Genomic DNA, 14,444 nt, shown 5'->3' with positions numbered 1-14,444 from the left:
TTGGTCTGATTGAAGTCACTGGCAATGATGAGGAGGGCCTCAGGGTATCAAGGCAGACCATGTGGCCTCTTCCTGTGCTGTCTAGTACCAGGATTCCCACCAGTTGGGCCGTGCCCACTTTTCTCTGCCGCTATCAGGCAGGACGTTAGGGGCCTGATGGCACACACCTCAACAACAGCTTCTTTTCCAATGCCATTGGGTTCCTGAGCTGATAAGAAGAACCCTGGCACTATACTGTTCTCGCTCTCAATCTTGACCCTTACCAAATGTTGCTGATGGGCCATTGAACACATTCTGTTTGGATACAGAACTGCTCGGTATGGCAGCTGCTCTGCACGTGGAGGCAAGAAACTGCAGGGAGTTGTGGGCACAGATCAGCACATCGCTGAAACCGGTCTCCGCTAAATGGTCTACCCTTCTCACTGCCTCAGTGAAGTATAATCAAAGACCCATCTTACCTGGACCCTCTCTCTTCTCTCCTCTCACACTGAGCAAACGTTTAAAAAGTCTGAAAGCACATAACACCAGGCTGACGGATAACTTCTACCCCGCTGTTATCAGACTGTTCTACAATAAAATAGACTCAAAATCTACATCGTTATGTTCTTGTACTTTATAGTGGTTTATTCCTGATGCATGTACCAAGAAACGGTGAAAAGGCTGGGGTATTGGTGCCAACGTATCCACACCTGACTGTGATATTGCACCCGTATACCAGGTCTCCTGCAAAAAGATCATTTTCCGATGGGCTATCCCGAACAGTAAGCGGCCTTCCAGGCGGTAAGCAAGGCTCTCCCATTAGCACCTTGACAGAATGGCACACCCTTCAACCTGCAGGTTTCAGCTTCCCTCGAGTGGCTGACTGGAGCCCGTGGCAGGCGTCACGTCCCTCTAGGGTTTTGGACTACGACTCTCCCCGAGGCAGCTGCTGGCCTGTTATTGGGCCATACTGCCGCTGAACACCAGTCATTCATGCTGCGACCCGACCTCGCTTTCAAGCAGTGGGTGGAATCGCTTGCCTGGGTTCTTGCTAGCTTTGCCGGTAATATTCTGTAATAAATCTTCTGTTTTGTTTGAATTGCTGAAGTCCTTGTGATTCCTGTGCTTAAGTTCACTAGGAACCCTGACAAGAGCAACGTGTTGGATTGCTGGATTTGTAAAAGGACTCCTAGCCACGCCCCAGAAGGGATATCATTAATACTGATCCTTTTCGACGACAGGCTAAGCGACTGTTGGGGGAAATTATCCGGCTTCTTGGGCTTTGGTGCTCTGTTTTGGGGACCAGTCAGTGGGATCCAGCAAGTGTGAGCGGGTTCAGTGCCCTGGGATGACTGAATGGTGCTGTGAAGGTGCCGGCTTCCTGGGCACTGAATAGTACACTGGATATGTGGCTCCCAGGCCTATCTGCCCCTCCCCACGGGGTGGTATGACTGCTGCCAGCTGGGATATGTGGCGCCACACATACTACACACCACCCCAGTGCATCCTGCCCACGCTGGTCAGTGCAGGGGCAGTAAGAGGGCTATCGCAGAGGCAGCGATGTTTTAGATGATAGAGTTTCCCACGCATAACACTGCCAGGCTGTCCCGGGAAATTATACGCATGGCCTATCAAGCATTCAGAGGAAGCATTGACCAGGATATTGGCTGAAATACTAGCTATTCAAATACTTGCCTTTCAGAATCAGATGGCCTCAGATCACCCGCTCTTGGAGAAAGGAGATACTCACACTATTATTGTCAAGAATGCTGCACCTACATTCCCGACGAGTCAGAGAACACCACCCACCTGGCTGATCACGTTAGGCAGTCGGTGGATGAGATTAAGAAGGCAGGAGACCAGTTCTATTAACTATTACACTCCGGAAGGAAGCTGCTGGTCTTTTGGGGCACCAGGAGGCTGGGAGACTACACTGAGGTGACCACTGGGTATTGTACTTTTGTGTCGCATCTGTAGTTTAATGGGGCATGCGTGGAGGCTCTACTGGCCTGGGGGCTGAATTGTCGCGTTGTTGTGTCCTGTGAGGGGTCCACTTAATTGCTGGTCAAAAGCCGCACCCCGTTGTGGGCCATTGATTGGCCCATTCAAAGAATGCAGTGGCCCTTTCCCATTGGTTGCCTTTGGGTTTTGGTTCTGAGAGCCTCAGGGGTATAAAAGGAGCGCGTGTGAGAGACTCGTTCTCTTCCCTTCACCTTCCGAGCCCATTTCAGGCTGGTTGTGGCCAGTAGTGAAGGACCATTGGGAAAGAGTCTTGCAGACATTGACCCCACCACCCACCCCTCAGCGTTTACTCATTCGTAGCATGCTCAGTTTTGCTGCCCTATCACCTGGGGAGATTTAATGGAATGCCCGCTGGGTTAAAAGGATTACTGAATGTTGGGTGGTGTAGTTTTGTGTAGTTCAGCCGAGCACTTGTTTAGCTGGATGCCTGGTTTAGTGTTTCACTGTTCATTTATGAATAGATGGTTAATCTGTGTCTTCTCTTTCACTCACCTGATCTTCAAATCTGTTTCCGCATTACAGAGTCACAGAGAATGGGAGACGGGGAAGGTGGAAAGGGTCATGGAGATGGGAGGCCAGGTGGGTCATTCCAGAGACAGATATGGAAGGGATTGTTTCAGAGATCGGGAGATGGGAGGTGTCCCAGAGGAGGGGCAGAGTGGGTAGTGGTGTCTAGTGAACGGGAGAGGATTAGGAAGGGTGGGTAGAATAGGGCTGGGGGCATCCCGGAGACAGGGATGTACAGGGGAGGAAGGATAGCCCAGAAATGCAGGAAGGGAGTGGTGGTGACGTGCCAGAGATGGGGTATAGGGCGGTGTCCCAGAAATGGAGAATGGTCATCACTGGGGAGGTGGGCTACAAAAATGGCAGGACAAAGCCTTTCCAGAAACGCGGGCAGGGTTGTCCCAGAGACTGGACCAGGAAGGTGTCCAGAGACAGGGTTGAGGGCAAAAGGGGTGGGGAAACACTGCCCAGAGATGAGGAGGGTTTGTATGAGGTCCCAGATGAGGGGAGGGGAATGAGGAAGAGGTGGCTCAGAGACATGGCTGTGAGAATTTAGAAGGGGATGGTGTCAAGGGAAGTGGGTGACCTAGAGCTGGAGGGGGTGGTGAAGCGAACGGGGAGACCTGGATTGAGTCGATCCAGACCTGGGTGACCAATAGACAGGGGAGGGTGGAAATGAGTGACCTTGTGGAGGGGGAAGGGAATAAAGGGGTTACAGAGACATCGGGGAAACGGGGACAGCCCAGAGATGTGGGACTGGGGGGGAACCTCAGAGACACAGGGGACAAAAAAGTGAGTGACGCTGAGACGGGAGAGATGGGTGAGAGGGTTGACCCAGAGACGGGTGAGAGGAGTCGATCCTGAGAAGGAAAGGGGGGGAGTGGGGATTTGGGGAGGGATGGGGAATAAGAAGACTTAGAGACTAGATGGTGAAAGGTCTCCCCTCAAAATGTTGATTGTTTATTCCCCTCCATAGACTCTGCCTGCCCTGCTGAGTTCCTCTGGCAATTTCATGCAGTTTTGTTGGTAAGAATGTGTCATGGTTGGCATTGCATGTGGGCAAGAAAGAAATTAGAAGCTGCACGGGTCTCAACTGGTCAATATCAATATAAAACTGACAATTCTGAGCAGAAGCTTCAGCGCAGTTCAGTGATCGGGGCTACACTGTTGCCCCTGTGCACAAGTAAATAAAGTTTGAAGGAAGAACAGGTACAAGTTGTCAGAGACCAGCTGATTGGTGACGTCACTTCTTTATCCAGAGTGCCAACTATTCGGACCCCGTCACTACTGGGGCAGCTGGAGGTGAGCAGCAGGGGTGGATTCAAGGGGAACGTGACTGAACAGAGACAGAGCAAAGAACATTGCTACAGGGTGTTGGGAGGGGACGGAACAGGCAGGGACCAGAGGGGCAGAATGGCTCTCTACTGTGTGTTACAGAGCCAGTAAGGACCTGAGACACAAGATTTAAAATAGAACTGATTTATTTATGACATATCCATGATACTTAACTCCAGTCAATTAAAGGCTAATGTCATCAGAACAAACCCCTCCCATATCCGGTGACCGGGGTTCGGTTCCAGGTGTGATGAACAGCAGCAATACCTGCAGAATCCGACACCAACACTCTTGAATTTGCAACTGGATCCACTGAATGTGAAGGTTAAAAATTCAACATAGGCTATTGAAACTGTCTCCCCTATGCAAACGCTGGTGTTCGAGAAGGTGGGGTGACTAAGTGAACCTCTCTGCTCACACAGGACAGTTGTGCAGCCTCTCAGTCTGAACCTGCTGTTGCCTCACAAGGTGGGATTACTGACTGAATCCCTTCCCACAGTCCGAGCTGGTGGATGGCCTGTCCCCACTGTGAACTTGTTGGTGTCTATCAGGTGGGATAACTGAGCGAATTCCTTCCCACATGTGGAGAAAATGAACTGTCTCTCCCCCAAGTAAACTTACTGGTGTGTCTAGAGGTAGGATGATCGAAGAAATAACTTCACGAATAAAAAGTAGGCAAAAGGCCTCACCCCAGTGTGAACTTTGTGTGTCAGTAACTCAAGATGACAAAATGAATCCCATCCCATAGACGGAGCAGGAGAATGGCCTCTCCCCACCGAATGTCTCAACTCTGGTGAATTTTCTGATGTGTCTACAGGTTGGACAACTGAATGAATTCCCACCTGAATTAGAACAGGTGTACTGTCTCCCTGTGGCGTGAACTATCTTTTATATATTAGAGCTGGATGACTGAGTTTATCCGATCTCACTCACAGAAACGTAGAAAACCCACAGCACAATACAGGCTCTTCGGCCCACAATGCTGTGCCGAACATGTACTTACTTTAGAAATGGAATCTAGCAAGGGAATGGCTTCTCCCCTGTGTGAACTCGCTGGTGTTTCTGCAGGTTGAAGGACAATATATCCCTTCCCACACACAAAACAGATGAACGAACTTTCTCCACTGTGATTTTGCCAATGTGTCTGCAGGCTGGATGAACGATTGAACCTCTTCCCACACTCAGAACAGGTGGGATGACACAGTGCATCCCTCCCACACTTAAACCAGTTGAGTGCCTGGGTGATAATGAGCATATGAAGGTGGTTCTGAGGGCCCTGGGTCCAATGGGTTTTAATGAGAAGTTAAAAAGAAGATGTTCACATTGAAGACTGTTAATGTGTGGAACTTCTGTCGTGTGAATGTACAGGTTACTTGTTACCCAAGGACAAGAGGTTCGTTGCCATTATACACCCAGACAGAATAGAAACAATGGTCTCACCTAGCAGAAGGATTCAGAACCAGATGATTTTCAACCAAGGTGATCTGTTAAAGAACCAAAAGTGATGCAAGAAGTTTGTTTACCCTGTGCAGCTCTGTTTGGCATTTCAATTGACTGGTAGTTGAACCCAGTTCTTTCTTTTAGGTCTCAGTCTTAACTATTCCCATTACCTACTGAGGAATGGACACCAGCTGATTCTTGACATCAGACCTGACCTCAATGTTCTACTTCAATCGGTAGAGAGTCGTGTTACCTACATATCTGAAAGATACATTATAACTTCTTCACGCAGGATCAACTTGGAACCACATTTTTCGTCCGAGTTGCAAACCCTTGGATTTAGAGAGTAAGGTCTCAGCTGTGCCTCCCGGGGCTTTCTGTAGACTGAATGCATGTGGCACCTGCAAGAGTGATTGTAAATTCTGAATCTCAGAGATATCCGGGTAAGAACAGTGCCTTTGAAAATGTTTACTTCCCCTCTGCCAATGGCTGCAGTCCAGTCAATATTTTTATGCCAACTCAGTAGGCAGTTTAACACAGCAAGCTTCCACATGTAGTATACTCTATGCCAACCGCTATTCTTTGTGTCAACAGTCAAACTCATCCAAATTTTCTTTTCCTCTGCCATAGAAACATAGAAAACATACAGCACAATACAGTCCCTTCAGCCCACAAAGCTGTGCCGAACATGTCCCTACTTTAGAATTACCTCGGATTACCCATAGCCCTCTATTTTTCTAAGCTCCATGTACCAATCCAGGGGTCTCTTAAAAGACCCTATTGTTTCCACCTCCACGACCGTCGCTGGCAGCACATTCCACGCACTCACCACTCTCTGTGTAAAAAACTTACTCCTGACATCTTCTCTGTACCTACTTCCAAGCACCTTAAAACTATGCCCTCTCGTACTAGCTATTTCAGCCCTGGGAAAAAGCCTCTGACTAACCACACGATCAATGCCTCTCATTATCTTGTACACCTCTATCAGGCCACCTCTCATCCTCCGTCGCTCCAAGGAGAAAAGGCCGAGTTCACTCAACCTTCCAAATGTTGCTACTCTGTCATCCATTGCCGCGCCCCCTGCTCTGTCCACAGCCCCAAACCCTGTCCTGTGCTGACCCGTTTCCGGTGTCTGACCTTGCTCCATTCAACATACAACTGTTGGTTCTCCATTATGCTTTCAGACTTTAGAGGGCAGTGGTATATTCTGGCAACCCAGCAGTGTAAGACACAACTCTGATATTGACCCATAAATTGAAAAGAGCAGGGAAGAAGAGGGTTAACTGCCAAAGTCATTCTTCCTCAGCCTAGAGGTTTGAGGGACAAAGAACATAGAAATCTACAGTGCATTACAGGCTCTTCGGCCCACAATGTTGTGCTGATCATGTAACCTACTCTAGAAACTGCCTAAAATTTCCCTAGCGCATAGCCCTCTATTTTTCTAAGCTCTATGTACCTATCTAAGATTATCTTAAAAGACCCTATTGTATCCAATGTCGTGGGCATGTGGCCAAGTGGTTAAGGCTTGGACTGGCGACCTAAAGGTCGTGTGTTCGAGCCCCAGCCGAGGCAACGTGTTGTGTCCTTGAGCAAGGCACTTAATCACACATTGCTCTGCGACAACACTGGTGCCAAGCTGTATGGGTCCTAATGCCCTTCCCTTGGATAACGTTGGTGTTGTGGAAAGGGGAGACTTGCAGCATGGGCAACTGCTGGTCTTCCAGCAAGTCTAATGGATGTATCCAATGTCAGGCATAATTGCAGTCAGTTCGCCGTCTTCTTCAGTCTGCAGAAAATCATTCAAGAAATTCAAGGGAAACATCTTCAGCCACAGAGTGGTGACTGTTTGGAGAGTGAGAGGTGAACAGCAGGGGTGGATTTAAAAGGACTGCCACGGTACAGAAATACAGGAAGGGACCAGCTGGGATGAGTCGACACCCTACTCTATCTTGTATCACCCTAATCTTGTAGATTCACTAGGTGCCTGAGACAGAGTTTAAAATAGAACTGATTATTATTAGTCTCAGATCCAGAATATTAAACTCCAGTCCCATCAAAGATAAACGTCAGTGTAAGAAACCACCCCTCCCTTCCTCCCATGCCCCGAACTGGGTGTGATGAGCAGCAGCAATAATTACAGAGTTCGACACCAACAGTCACTCGTGAACTTGCCTCCGGATTCAGCACCTGAGACGGTTAAATGTCCAACATGCAGCTTATTTAAACTTTTTATCCAGTGTGAACACAAAGTGGGAATATTGAGTGAATTCCTTCCCACACACAGAACAGGGGAACGGCCCCTCTCCAGTGTGAACTCGTTGGTGTGCCTGGAGGTGGGATGACCGAGCGAATCCCTTCCCAGAGTGTGAGCAGATTATCAGTCTCTACCCAGAATGAACTGACTGGTGTGTCTATAGGATGGATGAGTGAATGAATCCCTTCCAACATTCAGAGCAGGTGAATGGCCTCTCTCCAGTGTGAACTGACTGGTGTGCCAGTAGATCAGCTGATCAAGTGAATCCCTCTTATTTTTATATATATATAAAATAAGTAATGCAAAAATAGAAATAAAAAGCAGTGGGGTGGTGTTCATGTGCTCAATGTCCATTCAGAAATCGGATGGCAGAGGGGAAGAACCAGCTCCTGGATCACTGAGTCTGTGCCTTCAGGCCTCTGTGCTTCCGTCCTGGTGGTAGCAATGAAAACAAGGTGTGACCTGGGTGACGGGAGTCCTCAATGATAGATGCCACCCCCTTCAAGGCATCGCTCCTTGAAGAAGTCCTGGATAATATGGAGGCTACTGCCCATGATGGTGCTGATTGAGTTTACAACTCTTTGCAGCTTATTTCAACCCTGTGCAGAGCATCCCATACCAGACGGTGATACAGCCAGTTAGAATGCTCTCCATGGTACATCTGCAGAAATTTCTGAGTGTCTTTGGTGACTTTTCAAATTTCCTGAAACTCCAAATGAAATATAGCCACTGTCATGCCTTCTTTTTTGTTGTATCAGTATGTTGGATCTAGGATAGATCCTCCAAGATATTGACACACAGGAATTTGAAATTGTTCACTCTTTTCACTTCTGATCCCTCTCTGAGGGATGGAGTCTGTTCTCTTGTCTTGCCCTTTCTGAAATCCACCATCAGCTCTTCGGTCATACTGACGCTGAGTGCAATGTTATTGCTGTGACACCACTCAGCTAGCTGACAAATCTCACTCCTGTACGCCCTCTCTTCACCAGTCTGCCAACGATGGTTGTATCATCAGCAAATTTATAGATGGCATTTGAGCTGTGCCTAGCCACACAGTCATGGCTGTAGAGAGACTAGAGCAGTGGGCTAAGCACACACCCCTGAGGTGCACCAGTGTCAATTGTCAGTGAGGTGGAGATGTTATTTCTGATCTGCACAGATTATGGTCTTTCGGTTAGGAAGTCGGGTATCCAGTGTCAGAGGGAGATACAGAGGCCCAGGTTCTGGAACTTTTCAATCAGGACTGTAGGAGTGATTGTATTAAACGCTGAGCTGTGGTCAATAAACAGCAGTCTCACGTAGGTATTTGTATTGTTTGGGTGATCCAAGGCCCCTTAAAGAGCCAATAAGATCGCATCCATCATTGACCTATTGTGGCAATAGGTAAATTGCAGTGGGTCCAGGTCCTTGCTGAGATAGGATTTGACTCTAAGCATGACCAACCTCTCAAAGCACTGTATCACCTTAGATGCAGTGCTAATGGACTTGCCCTGCTCTTCTTGGGCACAGATATAATCGTTGCTCTTTTGAAGCAGGTGGGAACTTCTGACCATAGCAATGTGAGATTGAAAATGTTTTTGAACACCCCTGCCAGTTTGCTGGCACAGATTTTTAGAGCACTACCAGGTACTCCCTTAAGGTAGGTTGCCTTGTGACGGAGATAAAACACAAAAGATTCTGCAGACCATTAAACATAGCAGAATTATGCCATTTGGCCCATCAAGTCTGCTCTGGTATTCCATCATGGCTGATTTATTACTTCTCACAAACTCATTCATCTGCCTTCTCCCCTGAAACTTTGATGTCCTGACTAATCAAGAACCTATCAAGTTCCGCTTTAAGTAGATCCAAACACTTGGCATCCATAGCTGTCTGTGGTAATGAATTCCACAGATACGCAATGCTCTGGCTAAAGAAATTCCTCCTCATATCTGTTCTAAGGGAAGTCCCTAAGTTGAGGGTGTTGCCTCAGTCTTGGACTCCCCCACTGTAGGAAATACCTGCTCTACATCTACTCTATCTAGGTCTTTCAATTTTCGAGATTCCTCCTCATTCTTCTAAACTCCAGCAAGTACAGGCCCAGGGTCCCCTTTCTCGTGAAAACTCTCTGGACCTCTTCAATGCCAACACATCAAGATTTGGACTGTGCCCAGTCACTGAGAAGGAGCACGAATAGAAACAGCAATTTCATTTCGGTCCACAGCTGAAGCTTAAAAAAGGTAGCACATTGCAGCAGTTTTCAGACTTCAACTACACCCAATCAGTGAACGGGATTCATCAGAAAGGGTGAATAAAAATAAGGCTGGGACACGAGGAGTGGCCATTGTGTGAGTGGGCCAGTGTTGGAGTGGCTTTGGTTCATCAGGTTTAAAGGTTAGAATCTGGTATGTTTCTTTCCTTATTCTTCATCTGTAAGGGCACAGATAGTGTAGAGATTGGCTCCAGGAGCTGTGTTTTGTTCTGTATGTGAGATGTGGGAGCTCTGGGAGACCTCTAAGTCTCCTAGATAACTACATCTGCACCAAGTACACTGAGAATGTGCTAAGGAACTGGCGTTGCTGCTCGATGACCTTCAGCTCATACGGGAGACTGAGGAAGTGATGGACAGGAGCTACAGAAAGGTAGTCATCCCTGGATAGCAGGTAGCAGGTAACTGGGTGATTGTCAGGAGAAGGAAGGGAAATGGGCAGCCAGAGCAGAGTACCCCTCTGGCCATTCTGCTCAATGGTAAGTATACCACTTTGGATACTGTTGAAGGGGACAACCTATCAAGAGGAACGGCAGCGGCCAGGTCTCTGGTACTGCGTCTGGTGCTGTAGATCAGAGGAGACAAGGGGAGAAGAGGACTGCAGTAGGGATAGGAGTTTCCATAGTTGAAGGAATAGAGATGGGATTCTGTGGACGGGATAGAGACACCTGTATGGTATGTTGCCTGGGTCAAAGATGCCTTATTCTAAAGGGGGAGTGGGAGCAGCCTTGGCACATATTGGCAGAAATGACATAGGAAAGGTGAGGAGGTCTTGAAGTGAGCTTTAGTGAACTAGGTAAAAAGCTGAAGAGCAGGACCCCAGGGTGGCAATCTCTGGATTGCTGCCTGTGCCACGCACCAGTGAGGATAAGAACAGGATGATTTGGCAAATGAATGTGTGGCCGAGGAACTGGTGCTGGGGTCAGGTCTTTGGATTTCTGGATCATTGGGATCTCTTCTGGGGAAGGTACGACCTGTACAAAAGGAACTGATTACACCTGAACCCGAGGGAGACTAATATCCTTGTGGGCAGGTTTGCTGGAGCTGCTCGGGAAGCTTTAATCCAATTTGGCAAGCAGATGGGAACCGGACTGATAGGATGTAGGATGGGTTAGTTGGTTTACAACCAGAGGCAGTGTGTAGTGAGACTGCCAGCAAGGGGAGGCTGATGATAGGGCGAAACTGCAGTGAGTGGGATGAGTTGCAACATAATGGGGGAAAATCGAAAAGGGTGATGAATACGGGACTGAAGGTGGTATATTTGAATGCACGCAGTATTTGGAGTAAGGTAGAAGACCATGTAGCACGTTTACAGATTGGCATGAATGACGTTGTGGGCATCATTAAATCATGGCTGAAAGAAGATTATACCTGGGAGCTTAATGTCCAATGATACACGTTGTAACAAAAGGACAGGCAGGTAGGCAGAGGGTGTGGAGTGACTCTGTTGGTTTTAAAAATAATGAAATCAAATCATTAGAAAGAGGTGACTTAGGAATACAACATGTTGAATCATTATGAGTAGAACTAAGAAACTGCAAGGATAAAAAGACCCTGAAAGGAATTATATACAGACCTCCAAACAGTAGTAAAGATGTGGTCCACAAATTACAACAGGAGGTAAAAAAATGCATGTCAAAAGGACAATGTTACGATAGTCATGGGTGATTTCAATATGCAGGTAGATTGGGAAAATCAGGTTAGTGCTGGATTCCAAGAAGGGGTATTTATAGAATGCTTTCCAGATGGCCTTTTAGAACAGCTCATGGTTGAGCCCACTAGGGGATCAACTATTCTGGACTGGGTGTTGTGTGACAAACTAGAATTGAATAGAGAGCTTAAAGTAAAGAAACCCTTAAGGGCCAGTGATCATAAAATGATAAAATTCACCCTGCAATTTGAGAAGTTAGTCAGATGCATCAGTATTAAAGAGAAGTAAAAGGAATTACAGAGGCATGAGGGAGGAACTGGCCAAAACTGATCGGAAGGGAATGCTAGCAGGGGTAACAGCAGAGCTGCAATTATTGGAATTTCCGAGAGCAATTCGGAAAGCGCAGGATAGATACATCCCAAAGGAGTATTCTACAGGCAGGATTAATCAACCGTGGCTGACAAGAGAAGTTAAAGCTAACATAAATGCCAAAGAGAGAACATATAATGGAGCAATTTTAGTGGGAAATGAGAGGATTGGAAAGCTTTTAAAAACTAACAGAACACAACTAAAAACACCATAAAGAAGAAGAAGGTGGTATTTGAAGATTAGCTAGCCAATAATATTAAAGAGGATACAATTTTTTTCAGATATATAAGATGTAAAAGAGAGATAAATGTAGATATCTGCCCACTGGAAAATTATCCTGGTAGTAAAGGGGGCCAATGGAATGGCAGATGAACTGAATAAGTATTTTACATCAGTCTTCACTGTGGAAGACACTAGCACTTCCACAGTGAAAAGTGTTGTGAAATACTTATGCAAAAAGTTCAAGAGTGTTGGGGAGCAGGAGTCTGTGAAGTTGACATTACTGAGGAGAAGGTGTTTAGTAAACTGAAAGGTCAGAAGTTGAATAAGTCACCTGAATAAGATAGTCTACACCCCAGGGTTCTGAAAGAGATGGCTGAAAAGATTGTGGAGGCACGAGTAACGATCTTTCTAGAATAAATAAACTCTGGTATGGTTCCAGAGGACTGGAAAATTGCAAATCTCAGTCCATTCTTCAAGGAAGGCAAAAGGCAGAGGAATGGGAATTAGAGGCCAGCTAGTCTGACCCCAGTGACTGGGAAGATGTTGGGAGTTGATTATTAAAGATGTAGTTTAGGGGTACTTGGAGGCAAAATGATAAAATAGGCTGTAGTCAGCATGGTGTCCTTAAGGGACAATTTTGCCTGACAAATGTGTTGGAATTCTTTGAAGAAATAACAAGCAGGATAGACGAAGAGAATCTGTTAATGTGTACTTGGATTTTCAGAAGGCCTGTGACATAGTGCAACATCTGAGGCTGCTTAACAAGTTAAGAGCCCATGGTATTACAGCAAAGATACTAGCATGGATAGTATTGGCTGATTGGCAGGAGGCAAACAGTGGGAATTAAGGGAGTCTTTTCTGGTTGGCTGCTGGTGACTAGTGGTGCTCCAAAGGGTCTGTGTTGGGACTGCTGCTTTTCACTTTATACATTGATGATTTGGATGATGGAATTGATGGTTCTGTGGCCAAGTTTGCTGACAATATGAAGATAGGTGTTGGGGCATGTAATTTTGAGGGAGCAGAGAGGCTACAGAAGGAAATACAGTAACGAGAAGGGGTAGAATCTGGGATGAGCTGTTGGAAATGTCGGGGGAGGACTGAAATGCAGTTGGTGTAGATGGATGGTTGGCCTGAGCACTGCATGCTGAACAGTCATTTCATGCTGGTGATCAATGTGGAGCTACTGAAGCAGGGAGGAGGTGTGGGTTGGGACTGGTGGTGGCATCAGATAATATCAAATTATTTTACAGAGGGAAAATGAATGAGGACTTTGGATGAGTGAGAATGGAGAACTTGAGGATACCAGGGTTCCCAATAAATGGTGGGACTGACGCTCATCTCTCCAGCAGACAGTGATAATGGGGATGGAGAACTCGGGACTGAACTGATTGGGACCACCACCCTCCCCTGTGAGAAACCTTCCCCATTGATCCTGGATAGACAGGGACCACCTCTATGCCCTGAGAGAAACTTGCCCTGTGGAGGGAAAAATGGGAAGATTTCCAGTGGGAAGAGATGGGAACTAGAAACAGATCTGTAAGGCTGTGGACCAGGCCATTCAGCCCAAATATTCCATGCTTGTAGCTGGAGCTCAGCCTGCAATCTCCCTCATCCCCATTGTTCAGCCCAAATCCTCTAAGCCCTCTCCTACCACCTATTCTGGGACTGGACCTTTGGGAGGGGCAGGGGGCAAAGTGACAGTTGGTGTGAAGTAAGAACAGACAATGCCAGGAACACTCAGCAGGTTGGCAGTGCCAACGGACAGAGGGACAGGGATGTGGCGGGGTGTATTGGGTATACATGAGGATTGGATACTGAACCCCATCCCTTCCCCACCCCCTGGGATATCCACTTCATCACGAATCTGTGAGTGACCGTGGCCTCTTCATGAGGGAGGAGGTAACTCGGGGACACCTTCAGCGCCTCGCACTTCTCTTTCAGCTCTGCTGTGGCGGGGGGGGGGGTCTGCATGTAGGGTGGACATGAAAATGTCAGAACGGAGTGGAGTAATTTGTTGATGGCTCCCTGTCTCTGCTGGATTCCAGATCTCATCTAGTCTCTGCTGGTCTGAAGGTCTCACCCTCGTGCACATCTTCCTCTGCCGGAACCCCGTTCCCTTTCTCATACGTACAGTGGAACACAATTCCCGTCTGTAATCTCTTTTCCCGTTCTCTACCCACCCCATCTGCTCAGCAGCTACGCCCTCTTCACACAGAGACCCCTTTCCATCTTTCCTATCACCTCCCTCCCTCTGTACCCTGCTCCCTTTCCTCTCCTGACGGATTCCTCAGGATTTCTTCTTCTCTGCGCTGAACTGAGGTGACTAATGGGCTCATGAATCGGCTGCACTGATGCCTGTTGTGGCTGTGGAATCACTTTCGTGAGCTTCAGCTCTGGCTGTTATTTGCTAACTTTTATTG

Source organism: Mobula hypostoma, chromosome 19 (genome assembly GCF_963921235.1).
Source record: "Mobula hypostoma chromosome 19, sMobHyp1.1, whole genome shotgun sequence".
Lineage (NCBI taxonomy): Eukaryota > Metazoa > Chordata > Chondrichthyes > Myliobatiformes > Myliobatidae > Mobula > Mobula hypostoma.
The sequence above is the reverse complement of the archived record's forward strand: the minus strand, read 5'-3'. Positions refer to the sequence as shown.